Source organism: Helianthus annuus, chromosome 7 (genome assembly GCF_002127325.2).
Source record: "Helianthus annuus cultivar XRQ/B chromosome 7, HanXRQr2.0-SUNRISE, whole genome shotgun sequence".
Classification (NCBI taxonomy): Eukaryota; Viridiplantae; Streptophyta; class Magnoliopsida; order Asterales; family Asteraceae; genus Helianthus; species Helianthus annuus.
In genome coordinates, this window is record NC_035439.2 from 138,710,136 (window position 1) to 138,728,341 (window position 18,206).

Sequence of the window (18,206 nt, forward strand, 5' to 3'; positions counted from 1 at the left end):
ACTGTGACTTGTCCAGGTAAGAGTCACATTCCCCGAACCCTGGATGACCTTGAGCCTAATGCAGCGGAAAACAAGCCATACCGCGCCAGATCGTTAGTTTCCTGAAATACATGTAAGTTGAAAAATCAACAATAATGTTGAGCGAGTTCATGCGAAAGTGAGTATATAAACCTTTATCTTTATCAAAAACCTGGTATGTAGCAAATAAGGAAAAAGAGATCACCAATGGTTTGCAAGGCCATTGATATGTGTGAAGTGCAAGTAGGAAGACTCAAACCTAGCGGATTTTGCGTCGGGCACAAAGTCACCCCAAGGTCCGTTATGCTGGACCTGGAGTTGGGCTCGCTACACCCAGATAGATCTACCGCTTACGTCCCTCGGTCCTACCATGAGGATTAATGGCCTCCAGTTCCCGCCTACCCACTCACATGATCTAAGTAATAACCCTCCTTACGCTAACCATACCGTGTATCAAGTATTTCATAATCATAGTAACATGTATTTCACCCCCGCAGTTTATAAAACTGAAAAGAGTTAAGAGAAAAGGGGGACATGAACTCACAGTCAGTGCGTCGCTAAGTAGAGTACTCCAAATGTCCGAAAGCTGTGCAACGACCTACATGTGCTAATTCTATTAGACGGATGGCCGTGCTTTAGCTTTATAGTTTAAGTTTCGGGAAACAGTTAGACAACCGTTCCTTGTATATATTTGGTAGTTAATGTCCTTCCCAAGGATGGGGGAATTAATACATGCGTCTTTATAATATTAAGTCTCACTTAATATATTTTACTTCTCATTCCAAAATATAATTATTTTTCTCAAAAATAATATATTTTCTCTTCGCATAATACTTTCCAAAAATAATACGTTGACAAAATACGCATTTATGAATATTTCCGTATAAAGCGTAAGTTACGTTTTGGCGATTTAGTGGTAATAGTAATTACCGTTGTAACTTATATGTTTGTCGTGTAGGCGTTGGTATTATTTTGGGTTCGACAAAGTTTGTAAATATTAGTTTTACTCTAAAAATAATATTTATATATTTTCACAAAATAATCATAAACAGTGTGGTGAAAAATATATTTATCGAATAAATATTTATCACGTTTAGTTTTTGTGAAAATCACACTTCCGATTATTTAATAAATAAAGTCTTGGCGAAATGTATTTTGAAAACATCTCAAAATAGTTTAACACTTGCAAATAATTCTAAGTGTTAGATTTTAGAAAAATTTCGCCAGAGTTTCCCCTGTAACTGGAGGTGGCCACGCTTTCAAGCGTATCATTTTCTTTTACAAAATCATTCCAACACTTCTTTAAATCAACCAACCAATTTCCGATACTTCAAACTAGTTTCAACACATCAAACTTGTAGACTAGTATGTAAAATCGCATTATTACATGAACTTGTAGTTTTCCCGAAAATCATAGTGTAGATCACCTTATATTTAGTGGATCTATGTATAAAATGGTTTAGTCTTGTAAAAACCCCGTTTTTAGAACAAATCATCCTTTACAACTTCCCGACAACTTTTATAAAAATTGTTACTTTGTTGGATCTTTCGTTTCACAAGTGTTTATACACTTGTAGTTTGTAAAAATCATATTTGTTAACATATCACCCAACTTTTATAAAACATGATTTTCTCGACACTTGGTTCTACGAATATACCACTTGTACATACGTAGATCGGCTCGTTTTAAATACTATTTTACAAGTCAAAATACTTTTACACAAGTTCATGTTTCTCGTGTGGTGGAGTTTCACCTTTTAACCCTCGTACCGACAAAAACAAGCTTATGTCAAGATCTATGATCTTAACAAAGACGGGTTAAACGATGATAAGAGCCACCACATCGTAGATCGGGCCTCAAAAATCAACATATTCGAATACTACAACATTTACACATGTTATGAGCTTTTAACCAACAATATTCGAGTTTTAGTAGACTTTATAGATTCAAAACGCATGATTCCGACTTTTAACCGTTAAAAATCATATTAACCACTTTAGATACGATCGAGAGTGAGTTTTAAACATTATACCTCTAGCTCGGGGCTAGGGAAGAATCTAGTTGAAAATGGCGTGGATAAAAGCAAAGAAACGAGGTCCTTCAACTTCCGCTTGCTTCGAGCTTCCTTATACGTGACCCGTAAGCCTTGTGTGTGCTTGAAATGGCTAAACAAGAACCGAAAGATGGATGGTTGGTTGTAACACCCTAACACGCTTTTACTGAAAAGACGCAGCGGAAATTCGTACTATAAAATTTCTTACAATAAAACTATCTTTTGTACATAATTACAAATAAAAGCATAACTTGAAGCTATCATTTTACATAGTCAAGTATTCCCGTACAATCTATCTTGTGACTCGTCTTCGATCTCCTCTCCTCAATGATCCACGGTGGCTTGTACGACCTACACTTACCATACAATTTCGAGCATTAGTACACAACATGAACATAACAAGTTTCATACACTCTTACTTTCTACTCCATTATCCCTTTGTAACTAGGCATTTCCATCTGAGTATCCATTCTCCAAAGAGACTTCATCATTGTACCTGTATTATTGTTCCTACTCAAGGTACACTGTTATTTGCATCAATACACAATCATATTGAAATCGTATGAACATACGTGCTTACCTTCTTGCATTCGGTTATACATGCATACTAACATCCGCATATATATATATATTCACACCTACAGGCATATGCACCTTCATATATACTTACCTATGTACATATCTACATACTTACACCCATACTTAAATCGAAACATAATTATACACATACATACATTTAATAGTGAAATCCATACATGCACACATACATACATATACATACATACATACATACATACATACATACATACATACATACATACATACATACATACATACATACATACATACATACATACATACATACATACATACATACATACATACATACATACATACATACATACATACATACATACATACATACATACATACATACATACATACATACATACCCACGTACTTAATTCGTTACCCCGCATACTCGCTTACATACCCCGATCTTGCTCGCACATCTTAAACGCCTTCAAAAATATCTATCGGGTATGTTTCGGTTCTTAAAGATGAGTTTCATACTCATCCATAACTTACCAAGCCATTTAGTAGGGTTAAGGATCATTATAGAAGCTTAACAAGGCTTGGAATGGGTTCACGGGGTCCGAATTCGAAGGAAAAACAAAGAAAACCTCAAATTATACATTTGTACCTGGCCTCCACCGTAAGCTACGGTGGCTACCGTAGCTTACGGTGGCCCCTGATGTCTTACGGCATCCTTATACTGCCTTACGGCAGAAATAAGTCCCCAGCTCCCACCGTAAGCTACGGTGGCTACCGTAGCTTACGGTGGCCCCTGAATCAGCCTTCCTTTTTAAGAACTAAAATGTGCATAACTTGCTCGTTTTGCATCCGTTTCACTTGAAACTTGTTCCTAAACATCCGTAAAACAATTCCTCACATATTAGACTGAGATTCTTTCCCCGGGTCCTTAATCATTACCCGTATTATTACCATTACCTCGCTTATTCTTATTTATTCGACCCGTTTGGTCCCATAAACTACCTTCGACTATCTAGATCAATAGTTATCTTATTACTTTCAATCATTTCACACCATACATGACTTCCCTTCATTTAATATCCAGAATAAGTTCTTATGTATACTAAGAAGTGAGTCGGAAATCACTTACCTTAAGCGTCCGTATTCGTGACCATTTCCTTGTCTCCTCTTGACCCGATTGCCATTTGTGCTTGCGTCCTCTTGACATGATGCTTATCATCTACACCTCACTACATTCACGTTCTTGTTAGCATTCGAGATCTACATGTCACTAATCATGTCTAGTTCATATCTCGCATTTGACTTTCAATAGTCAATTTCAACAAGCACAAGGCATAAATATAACAATGCATCATTCCAATTTACGCACTTTAACATACCATCAAGTATGAAACATAATGATTCATCATGCATCGTTCAATCCTCCTAATCTTACAATCATATATATAATTTAACCATGCTATTCTGACATTTATTTACTTTTCATAAAGTTAACGGTTGGGTATGTAAACTTTCAACTTAGGAACATATATCCATTCCGATGTGGTCGTTATACCAATGACACCATAAGCATTTCATACCCATATAGTAAAATACATACGAACATATGATTACCTAGTCACATACACAACATACACATACTTATGCTTTCATAACTCTACATTCGACAACCGCGTTGTTCAACATTCGCATAATCGATTTATCATCTTACGTATGTACACGACATAATTCCAACATTATCATTTATCAATAAACTACGCATTTCACATTTGTACACATTTGCTCTTAATCACCATGAACCAAACGCATAAAGTACATGGCGAGTATTACATCATTGGGACATAAGGTACAAGTTCCTAATGCATAGTTTACTAAACCCCTCATTCAAACCCGAATTCTCATAATGACTCCACCTTAAGCATACTTAACTTATTATTTTGCTAACGGCTACACCATAAGCACCTTCTATACATAATTACCCATAACCTTCATACAATTTCACAAATTTTGCTCTCTTAGGCATTTCATCGAACACTTGGCGGGTGTACTACTAACAAAACATTATGTACAAGCTTTTAAAGCGTGATTCCTACTAATTCTTCACATAACTCATTCACAACCAATCAAGTTCATAACAATATTTCATCCTAACTAGGAACATATGGTTGTGACATCAATTATTCATAACAAGATCATCAACAACAACCAATTAACAAGTAGAAACCTCAAAATTTCTAGCCATTCTTGACATGCAAGTGGGTTTTGCTTAAATCCATGTTCATATTCGAAATTTAACATATCTTGATGTCTACATAGCCATAGTAACCATCATTCATACTAGATTTAACATTACATTCACAAATTACACTAAACCCACTAAATCAAGCATCACCAAATTGCAAAATTCGACTTACTTGTTATTGGAAACGCTTAGGGGATTAACCTTCTTGGTTCATGCATCCAAATGGCCCTCAATTCCCCTTTCAATTTGAAGGTTTTCTTGAATTAGGGTTTCACCCCTTTTTCCTCTTCTCCTGATCGATATCACGCACACACACCCCTTGTGTGTGTGTGATTCTTGTTTTAATTAAATCAAATTTCCAATTTGGCAATTCTAGTCCCTCAAGTTTATCACACCATCTTAGTTGCCATAATTTTCATTTTCTTTACTTATTTTGTTAGGCTTTTAACTAAGTTTAATAACCTAGTTATTGTATTTCATTTAATTAATCATGGCAACGTACCTACGTATTAATTCGAGTTTTGGGGTGTTACAAATCTACCCTCCTTAAAGAAGGTTTCGTCCCCGAAACCTTTCTCATTTCCAATAAACATAACTATTCTTTCCTTACTCTATCAGCACGACCACTGGCCCATCTTAGTAACAACCCTCTATATTTTAGAACCCATCTCGGAGTTCTTATTAGTGTCGCTTTCATTAATAGCACTAGCTTCCAACCCATTCCTTAGCTATTGGTTCATTTATCATTTTAATACCCATGTATTATGTGCTTTAGATATCTTTTCGTTCACCTCAACATTCTTGTTACTTTCGTCAGTTTATACAACCTTATTTCAGAATTTATACACACACATATATGTCTAACTTTGACTGGTACCTCATCATGATAGGTAACTACCCGTCCTTATTTCATAAATCCTTCATATAACTGACCTATTCCTAATAAGCTCTTATTATCCATACTATACTTTCCCATAACATTCTCATTTCCTTGACCGTTTGCAACAGGTCAATATTCATATTTATTTGAATTTGCACTAACACATTCATTCATATGATCCGTTTAGGACGGGTCTAATACCTTCATCCCATTTTTTAAAATTACATTCTATACGTATATCATATAACATTTAGTTCTTGTTTTGTTATCGCAACAAAACTATTAATTTATAGTCACCTATACATGCTTTAGCTACAAGGTTGACATCATTTTATATTTCTATAGTTACTTGTATCATACGTACCTTTATGTTACCTTCAAATTACCCCATTCATCTGACATTACAACTACCCTTAATTCTTGCATTACTTATTCTACTTAATTAAACATGTCATGCAAATTCATACATCGTTGACTTTTGAGAAAGTCAATCATCTTATCTTCATACTTTCATCATATGATCATGTACCCATCTAAACCCAGTCGGCCACACCAATTGTACTACTTACATTTCATAATCATGGTGTAAGGCACACATGTACATAAGTACATGATCAACTAATTACATATATGCACTTGTATCACCATTTCAAATCATACTAACATATTCGAAATACTATAGTTGACGATCATATTCAAAAACTAAAAAAAATTGACAAAATCTTAACACCATTCCTTACTAGTAAGATCATATTTCTCATACTTTATCTTCCACTTACCTCATTTGTCCTACATTCTATTCTTCTCAATTCATGCCTCACTAAAGTTGCCTACACAAGCGCATCATATAGGTTCCTCATACGAGAGTCTAACCCATATCCGAAGGTCTCGCTCATAACTTATAAAACGTAATTCTCAATGACATGGTTCTCTCCTTATGTTAATTATGAGGAATTAGCTATTCCATACTATACCATACTCCTTTCACCACCCAATTTGCAGGGCGATTTCGATTTACTAATTCATACTTATCCGTCATAAATTAAAACACTTTACTTACCTCGATTTCATTCCATACTACAACGATCTGTAAATCAGATCTGTCCACCTTCTTCACGAGTACTAGCCGGACCAGGCTAGATTCCATTCATCCATGTACTGTGCCTCCATTCGAACACATCCCTTCACCAATTCTGTTGGTTTCATCACACCAAAGATCTTAACATCACCACCTACAAAATCGGCGGTTAGCATATCTCATTCAAATACTGAGTCTACTAGGTGATTAGTCACCTAAAATTCTGTTACATATTTCCTGCGTACATGCTATACATATTTTACATTCCATTTCTTACACGCAATTCTTTCATTTTAGTTACTTATTTCGTCAGCCTTCGCAGTTTGACCCTTTTAAGGTTAAACTGGATTTTCTTACCCATCATAGATGCATCGAGGTACACATTCGTACTTCCTTCCATTCATGCTTACTTACAGAAACATCCATTACATCATTTTGATATTCTTAACAAACTTGCCCCTCCTGTTCATACTTAATTCTTTGTCTGGGTCATAGCCCGTCATTCATTCGGACTCCTAAGAGTGGATTTCTAGAACATCTACACATAACGGGTTTAAAACTTCTTTCTTTCATTTTAAAACTTAGCTTTGCGTGCCCATTACGATCATTCCTTTGTTCATTTACTTTACATTTACTCATAGAACTCGTTTAACATAACTACGATCAATTATTGACATAATTCTAATGTGGGTAAATTTTATCCTTCATATGTTTTTAAATCTGTCCTGCGGTTTCTAACCTACTATTCATTCATTTTCTTCTTTCTATGATTTGAATCTGTCTCGCAGATTCAAGCATGTCATTCCTGCATTTCATTCCTTGTATCCGTCTTGCGGATTCAAACATTCCATTCGAGCCTTTTATTTCTTGAATCCGTCTCACGGATTCAAACATTCTATTCATATCTTTCATTCCTACACGCGTTGAATCCGTCTCGCGGATTCAACAGATCATTCATACTTCATTCCTGAAAGTCTTACATTTCCTTTCATCTCCCCCCCCCACGTCCACCTACTACCTAATTCTAACGGACATACCTGTAACAATTATCACGGTCTCACGAACGTCATATGTTTCTTGTGTACTGGCCAGGTACACAATCCACATACTAGTTTCGTGCCTTCGCGTAATCGCCACCTTATGTCCGCAGAATTAAGTTTCGGCACGTGTAACATTTTCAAAACTTCCTTACTTTGTCATTATTATATTTCATTTGAAATTTTCTTTTACTTGCTTAAACATACCATTTCATGCACCAATAAGTTAAATCTACGTACCTCGGTCAATATGACATATTATATACCTTGGTGCCATCGCTAGACCGCATTTACAATTCATCCTTTCCAAGCAATCATGCTAACCTTACACATAACATACTGTTAGTTATTTTCAAACACATACTTAAGCACATACTTACCTTGGCTTCTGCCCCTAGATCTTGATCGAGTCTTAGATTGTACGGGTCCTTAGTCACGAGAGCACACCGGTTTGAGTTCAAGCATTTACCTCCTTCTACTTGATTCTCTCAAACCAGGGCTCTGATACCAACTTGTAACACCCTAACACGCTTTTGCTGAAAAGACGCAGCGGAAATTCGTACTATAAAATTTCTTACAATAAAACTATCTTTTGTACATAATTACAAATAAAAGCATAACTTGAAGCTATCATTTTACATAGTCAAGTATTCCCGTACAATCTATCTTGTGACTCGTCTTCGATCTCCTCTCCTCAATGATCCACGGTGGCTTGTACGACCTACACTTACCATACAATTTCGAGCATTAGTACACAACATGAACATAACAAGTTTCATACACTCTTACTTTCTACTCCATTATCCCTTTGTAACTAGGCATTTCCATCTGAGTATCCATTCTCCAAAGAGACTTCATCATTGTACCTGTATTATTGTTCCTACTCAAGGTACACTGTTATTTGCATCAATACACAATCATATTGAAATCGTATGAACATACGTGCTTACCTTCTTGCATTCGGTTATACATGCATACTAACATCCGCATATATATATATATTCACACCTACAGGCATATGCACCTTCATATATACTTACCTATGTACATATCTACATACTTACACCCATACTTAAATCGAAACATAATTATACACATACATACATTTAATAGTGAAATCCATACATGCACACATACATACATATATACATACATACATACATACATACATACATACATACATACATACATACATACATACCCACGTACTTAATTCGTTACCCCGCATACTCGCTTACATACCCCGATCTTGCTCGCACATCTTAAACGCCTTCAAAAATATCTATCGGGTATGTTTCGGTTCTTAAAGATGAGTTTCATACTCATCCATAACTTACCAAGCCATTTAGTAGGGTTAAGGATCATTATAGAAGCTTAACAAGGCTTGGAATGGGTTCACGGGGTCCGAATTCGAAGGAAAAACAAAGAAAACCTCAAATTATACATTTGTACCTGGCCTCCACCGTAAGCTACGGTGGCTACCGTAGCTTACGGTGGCCCCTGATGTCTTACGGCATCCTTATACTGCCTTACGGCAGAAATAAGTCCCCAGCTCCCACCGTAAGCTACGGTGGCTACCGTAGCTTACGGTGGCCCCTGAATCAGCCTTCCTTTTTAAGAACTAAAATGTGCATAACTTGCTCGTTTTGCATCCGTTTCACTTGAAACTTGTTCCTAAACATCCGTAAAACAATTCCTCACATATTAGACTGAGATTCTTTCCCCGGGTCCTTAATCATTACCCGTATTATTACCATTACCTCGCTTATTCTTATTTATTCGACCCGTTTGGTCCCATAAACTACCTTCGACTATCTAGATCAATAGTTATCTTATTACTTTCAATCATTTCACACCATACATGACTTCCCTTCATTTAATATCCAGAATAAGTTCTTATGTATACTAAGAAGTGAGTCGGAAATCACTTACCTTAAGCGTCCGTATTCGTGACCATTTCCTTGTCTCCTCTTGACCCGATTGCCATTTGTGCTTGCGTCCTCTTGACATGATGCTTATCATCTACACCTCACTACATTCACGTTCTTGTTAGCATTCGAGATCTACATGTCACTAATCATGTCTAGTTCATATCTCGCATTTGACTTTCAATAGTCAATTTCAACAAGCACAAGGCATAAATATAACAATGCATCATTCCAATTTACGCACTTTAACATACCATCAAGTATGAAACATAATGATTCATCATGCATCGTTCAATCCTCCTAATCTTACAATCATATATATAATTTAACCATGCTATTCTGACATTTATTTACTTTTCATAAAGTTAACGGTTGGGTATGTAAACTTTCAACTTAGGAACATATATCCATTCCGATGTGGTCGTTATACCAATGACACCATAAGCATTTCATACCCATATAGTAAAATACATACGAACATATGATTACCTAGTCACATACACAACATACACATACTTATGCTTTCATAACTCTACATTCGACAACCGCGTTGTTCAACATTCGCATAATCAATTTATCATCTTACGTATGTACACGACATAATTCCAACATTATCATTTATCAATAAACTACGCATTTTACATTTGTACACATTTGCTCTTAATCACCATGAACCAAACGCATAAAGTACATGGCGAGTATTACATCATTGGGACATAAGGTACAAGTTCCTAATGCATAGTTTACTAAACCCCTCATTCAAACCCGAATTCTCATAATGACTCCACCTTAAGCATACTTAACTTATTATTTTGCTAACGGCTACACCATAAGCACCTTCTATACATAATTACCCATAACCTTCATACAATTTCACAAATTTTGCTCTCTTAGGCATTTCATCGAACACTTGGCGGGTGTACTACTAACAAAACATTATGTACAAGCTTTTAAAGCGTGATTCCTACTAATTCTTCACATAACTCATTCACAACCAATCAAGTTCATAACAATATTTCATCCTAACTAGGAACATATGGTTGTGACATCAATTATTCATAACAAGATCATCAACAACAACCAATTAACAAGTAGAAACCTCAAAATTTCTAGCCATTCTTGACATGCAAGTGGGTTTTGCTTAAATCCATGTTCATATTCGAAATTTAACATATCTTGATGTCTACATAGCCATAGTAACCATCATTCATACTAGATTTAACATTACATTCACAAATTACACTAAACCCACTAAATCAAGCATCACCAAATTGCAAAATTCGACTTACTTGTTATTGGAAACGCTTAGGGGATTAACATTCTTGGTTCATGCATCCAAATGGCCCTCAATTCCCCTTTCAATTTGAAGGTTTTCTTGAATTAGGGTTTCACCCCTTTTTCCTCTTCTCCTGATCGATATCACGCACACACACCCCTTGTGTGTGTGTGATTCTTGTTTTAATTAAATCAAATTTCCAATTTGGCAATTCTAGTCCCTCAAGTTTATCACACCATCTTAGTTGCCATAATTTTCATTTTCTTTACTTATTTTGTTAGGCTTTTAACTAAGTTTAATAACCTAGTTATTGTATTTCATTTAATTAATCATGGCAACGTACCTACGTATTAATTCGAGTTTTGGGGTGTTACATTGGTGGAGGGGGGTTACGGCCGAGAGTAGGGAGAGGGCAAGGAGAGAGTTGAGTTGGTGAATGTAGTGTGCATAATCTCTTATGTTAAGGTGTGGTATTTATAGAGAAAAATTATGATTATCGTCCAACGGTTTCTATGTCATCTAGATATCCACACAATCAAATAAAATAATCTAACTTTTGTACTCTCTTGGTTCCCTTGGTTTGGCCGATTTCCAATGGGGGGGGTATCCGGTTGGATTTCAATTGATCAGTTAGTGTTCAGTTTAGTTAAGTAGGTTAACTTTAGAGGTTAACCCCGTTAGTTGCATGATGCGTTATACAGCGGGTGTTAGGGTAATCAGGGACCCTTACTGGCTCAGAAAAAAGGCTAATAATATTTCTGGCAATATTTTTATGTTCCGGGTATAGTCCGGTTGTTCGGTTGGATAGTAATCCGTTAAAGTGCTTAAGTAATCCTTTAAGCGTCGTAATTAATATTTTTAGCGACACAATTTATTCTGCAAAGTGTCAGGAATATTTCCTCATGTTTTGGCACTTTATTAGTTAGCTAGAAGCTAGTGTGTTGATAAAAGTGCTGTGTTTTGTGCTTAGAGTACGTTTTAGGCACATCCATTCTCTGTATCTTATTCCTAGAGACGCAGTTTAACAACCCTTGTATCCCTACACACACTATGGGTGTAGTAAAATATTTCTGGCTCATTCAGGCCTTTAGAGGCAGTGTGTGCCTGATGCTGGCTATATCAGCATGTTCAATAGGTTATCCGTTCAAATGCTACTGTGCTTTTGTGCATCATGTTTGTCACTAGAGTTCAGTAAGCAAATAATGTAGTGACAGAAATCAAAGTATGACGCAGATATGTACAAGTATCAACAATCAAGTAGCAGTTTATTAGAAATCTCAGTTAAGCACAGTAATTAAGCAGCAATTAATTATTAATTAAATCGTACGGATACCTGGTTTAGTGAGGGTTGTCACAGTTAATCCCGTTCCGGATATAGATATTTTTGATCCTAGAAATTGGGGTGGGCTTAGTAATGACATGATTAAAGAGCTGGCAATGAAAGGTCCAAAAAGAGATAGGGATGTTGTTAAGGGCCTCGTGGATAAATTTGGAAGACATTTTTCTAATACCATGTACACTAGAATTCTATCAAATAGGGAGACGTGCGATAGAGAATGGCTAGTGTATTCGAAAAAACTTGACAAACTCTATTGTTTTTGTTGTAAAGTTTTTAGAACGGGGCATCCGAAAGGTGGGTTGGATGATGAAGGTTATAACGATTGGAGACATGCTAGTGGTAGACTTAAAGAACATGAAGTTGGTTTAGAACATTTCAAGAATATGAATGAATGGTTTGAATTGCGCCAAAGGTTGGAAACAAGTCATCTTAAGGATTGTTGCACTTGTGAAGTTTCTTGCAAAATATAGCTTAGCGTTTCGTGGGTCAAATGAGAAGTTATATCAAAAAGGCAATGGAAACTTTTTGGGTTTGGTTGAGATGTTGAAGGAGTTTCACCCGATTATGAAAGAACATGTGCGCCGAGTTTTGACTGAAGAGTGCCATGTACACTTTCTTAGCCACAATATTCAAAACGAGTTGATACAATTATTAGGGGATAAAGTTAGAACCGAAATTATCAAGAAGGTTAAGCAAGCAAAGTATTACTCCATCATCCTCGATTGCACGCCTGATACAAGTCACCAAAAGCAAATGTCCATAATTGTGAGGTATGTGAATTTTAACTCTAGTTTCGTGACCGTTGAGGAATCATTTTTAGGTTTTTTGGTTGTTGATGATACCACAGGTTTAGGACTTTTTGAAGCAACATGTAAGGAATTAGAGTCGCTTGATCTTGATATTGGTGATATGTGTGGTCAAGGCTACGATAATGGGGCAAAAATGAGAGGAAAAAACAAAGGAGTTCAAACTAGATTTTTAGAAAAAAATCCTAGAGCTTTCTATAGTGCTTGTGGTTGTCATAGTCTAAATCTAGCATTGTGTTACATGGCTAACACAATTACCAAGTCTAAGGAATTTTTTGGAACAATACTACGGTTATATACTATCTTAGCCCATTCTATTAATAGGTGGCAAATTTTGAAAGACAGTGTTAAAGGATTAACTCTTAAATCATTGTTTACAACTCGTTGGGAAAGTCGTATAGATAGTATTAAGCCTATAAGAACTCAACTTGGAGAAAGCTTTGCGAGAAGTTAAGGGGACGGATAGAGATGTTAAAATCATAAGTGAAGCTAAATCATTAGAAGAGTATGAACTTGATGATTTTGAATTTTTGGCACAAATTGTCATTTGGTTTGAATTATTATCAAAGGTGAATGTGGTGAGCAAACGGTTGCAAGCAAAAGATGTTGTTCTTGATGTTGCTATTGATGAAGTGGACAAATTAATTAAATTCTTTAAGAATTATAGAGAAGTGGGGTTCTCTAAGGCACTTGATGAAGCTAGAGAAATTGCAAATGAAATAGGTATTAATGCGGAATTTCGTCAAAAACGTGTGATATATAGGAAAAAACAGTTTGATGAATCGTCAAGTGTAGAAGAAGTAACATTTTCACCCGAGGAGGATTTTAGAGTAAATTATTTTTTAAGTATTGTTGATCAAGCTATTTTTTCACTTGAAACAAGATTTGAACAATACCAAAAATTCGAAAAAAATATTTGGGTTTTTGTTTCCTAAAAAGTTGAAGACTCTTGATGAAGCCAAGCTTAAGGAGTGTTGTTATCGCATTGAAGATGCATTGAAGTTTGAAGGAGAATCCGATATTGATGCTAAAGAATTGTATACGGAGTTGAAGTTGATTACTACATTTTTACCGAGACACATTGACAACCTTTTTGACATTTTAGACTATATCTTCCAACGCAGTACTACGTATCCTTATGCTATAAATGCATATAAAGTGTTGTTGACAATTCTGGTAACCGTGGCATCGGTAGAAAGAAGTTTCTCAAAGTTGAAGTTGTTGAAGACCTATTTACGTTCTACAATGTCAGAAAAAAGGCTAAACAGGTTGGCGACAATATCTATTGAAAGTGAAATATTAGATACTATGGATTACAAGGAGTTGATCGAGAGCTTTGCTTCAAAAAACGCTAGGAGAACCACACTGTTTGCTTAGCAAGTAAGTTCGATATTTGATCATTTTTGCTACACTATTTTTGTTAATTTGTTTTATCTATTTCATAACAATTATCGTAATATTATGAATTTTTAGTATTTATATATATATGATTAAATGATTGATGAGTTTGTGTTATATGAAGATTTGCGAATAGGGCCCAAATTTTTTATCTCGAACAGGGCCAATTTTTTTTTTTTTTTTTTTTGTGATTTTCAGAGACGACCCTGTAATTTTGGATGATGTTAGATATATAAGTTAGTATGATATTTTGTTATTCAGTTCTTTCATGAATGGTTTCTTTTACTACCTCATGTAACGCACATATATATAATTTTCAACTTACCATAATATAAACTTAATTTGGACTCCCATCATGCATGTCTAAGTACTACTTATAGTTAAATAGAGGATAAAAATATCTGTTATTATTAAATGGCCAATAAAAGTCACTTTTTGCACATGGGATGATATATGGAACTTGAGTGATTTGATATATCATGTATCATTTCCAAACTTTAAATTGTGGATGAAACCAAATTAGGGTGTGTTTTGTGGGTTTTTTTTGGCTATATGAAAAAATGTCCCCATCTTATATTGGTGCAAGGATGAAAGTTTCGGAGGACTCCAAGCCTATAAAAGAAGTCCAAGGCTTTGATTTCAAAGTAACCCAACCAAAAATACACTTGAAGTGTTTGGTTCTCTTTCTTTTCTAGTTCTCTTGTCTTAGAGTGTAGAATGGTTTTAGTAACGCTTTGGAGAGTGTGGTTGTAATTGGGTAGGGGGAGGCTTGAGAGATTAGTCTATGTGATTGTAAAAAATTTGTCGCATAGTGGATCTTTCTCTCTAGAGGCCTGTGGTTTTTCTTCGGTTTTGGAGTTTCCACGTATATTCTTGTGTTTAGTTATATTTCTCTATTGTTAGCTTTGGGAGGGTTGTTGGGGATCCTGAGACCGCTTGTTTCCCAACAAGTGGTATCAGAGCTCCAGGTTTTGGGGGAGGTCTCGATTTAGAAGGTTTGTGGTTGCAGCTTAGTCTGATCTTCCACATCAGAAATGAATTTTCTTGGAGGGTGTCTTGGTATTTTGAAGGTTCGTAGTATGCTCTGTGGTTGCAACTTAGTCTGATCTTCCACATCAGAAACGAGGATTCAGTTGACTATTTTGTATACGATAGATTTATACACGAGCTGGATATACGCATTTTATCTTGGGAAGGTTCTGGCTAGGAAAGACTTGGTACTTAAGTGTGTCCATTGTGACCCACCTCTCTTTCCTGGGAATCCTTTGTTAGGTGTACTGCTTATAAGCTTGGTGCATATTTTCTAGTATACAATACTGTTTTTGAAGATACGGATACGATGTCGAAATACAGTCCCATGAGGTTCGACGTAGAGAAATATGATGGAAGAATCAACTTTTGTTTGTGGCAAGTTCAAGTCAAGGATGTGTTGATTCAATCTGGGTTACACAAGGCGTTGAGGGGGAAACCGACCACTGTTTCAAGCAAGGATTCAAGCGGAACAAGTAAAGACGAGGATGAAGAATGGGAAGATTTGGATTTGAGAGCGGCAAGTGCGATTCGTTTGTGTCTAGCAAAGAATGTTTTTGCAAATGTGCATGGGATATCAACTGCAAAGGATTTGTGGGAGAAGCTTGAGCAGTTGTATCAAGGCAAAGGCATCTCAAATCGGTTGTATCTCAAGGAACAGATTCATACCCTTCGTATGGATGGAGATACAAAAATTTCAGATCATCTAAATGTTCTTAATAATATCGTGTCAGAACTGGAGGCTATTGGAGTGAAGGTTGAAGATGAGGATAAAGCACTAAGGCTCATATTATCTTTGACATCTTCCTATGAGCATATGAAGCCCATTCTGATGTATGGGAAAGAGACCCTGAAGTATGCGGATGTTTCTAAGAAGTTATTGTCTGAAGAGAAAAGACTGGGAAGTAGCGGTCATACTTCGTCAGAATGAACGGTTTTAATATGCGGGAACGGGAAGAAGAAGCACTCACAGAAGATTCCTGTATGCTGGAAGTGTGGACAGTCTGGGCATTTCAAGAGAAATTGTCCAGGTGGAGCAGATTCGGCAAGCAGCTCCAAGTCAGCTTGTCACACCCTGACTTTTGCGGAAGCGTATGATGTGTGACTTGCTTGTTATCGTTGCATTCGATCATAATAAACAACTACATGATTAAAATGATGTTCATCCATTTAGAAAATTTTGAATACTACAAACACTTGTTATTTAAGTTTTTAAACACAACCTTCGTCTAGGTTACAATTCAACAAAAGTGGATGACATCTAAGCTTGTAGTCTACTTCTAGTTACGACACTTGCGCCCAAGATCCATCCTGTCACCTGAAATACATGTAATTTTGGAAAACATCAACATAAAGTTGAGCGAGTTCATGCGTTTTGCATATCTTGTATGAAAATATTGTATGTATCTTGTATAAATAAAGTGTTCATGCATAAATCAAGTTTTCTTGTGTACCCCACGTACTAATTGAATGTTTGTACAAAGACATTAAGGCATGTGAGGACATATGGAGCATTAGTGTTGGCTCCTTAAAAGCATGTGAGGACTTATGGAGCATTAGTGTTGGCTCCTTAAAGGCATGTGAGGACTTATGGAGCATTAGTGTTGGCTCCTTTACTGTGTCGATTACCCTCGACTGTGTCGATTAACCTCGACTGTGTCAATTTCCCTTGACTGTGTCGATTACCCTCGACTGTGTCGATTAACCTCGACTGTGTCGATTTCCCTCGACTGGGACACCGAAGCACTCAAGAGGTCACATAAGGACCTTGAGTGGGGCTCGGCCGTACCCGTTAGATCTAACCCTCGTCCCTAATTAAGTTTTAATGGCATCTCAATATCTAGTCTATGCTCACATGATCTAGTATTCTATAGGCATTTCTTAAAGCACATCATACTCGGTACTCGTTCTCACCAAGTGTGCTTCTCGTATTTTTGTATTCTCAAATCGTATTGCACTCGGTACTCGTTCTCACCAAGAGTGCTTCTCATATTTTTACCACTTGTAAAAATTGTAATATTTGTAACATGTATTTCACCCCCGAGAGTTATAAAACCAAAAACAGTTAAAGAAAAGGGGGAGCATGAACTCACAACTTTGCGTACCTGCGTCGTAAACTTCACCGGATTTGCTTTGCTAGCGTCGTGACCTAAACGTGTTTTATTAACGTTAGTCACTAGACTTGTGTCACACAAGTACAAGTCACTATCTTTTGTGTGCGTATTCTTGTGTTAAAAATAAGTTATATTTTTAACTAAGTGCCTTACTTATATTATTTTCTCAAAAATAAATATAAGTATTTTGTATTTTGCACTTTGCACCCGAATTATGTATTTTTTTCTGAATATGTTGTATGTGTATTTGCAAGTCCTAATACTCTAGCACGTATTATACATACCACATACATTTAGAACAAAGTCTAGTAATCAACAAATATATATACTTTTCCTCAGATAACATGTTCGACATTTAGGCACGCAAATTACAACTTATGTTATTTCAACTTAAATATCCAAAACTGGACTGTTTTCGAGCATTTTAATAAAATAGTTAAATTCTTCCAAAA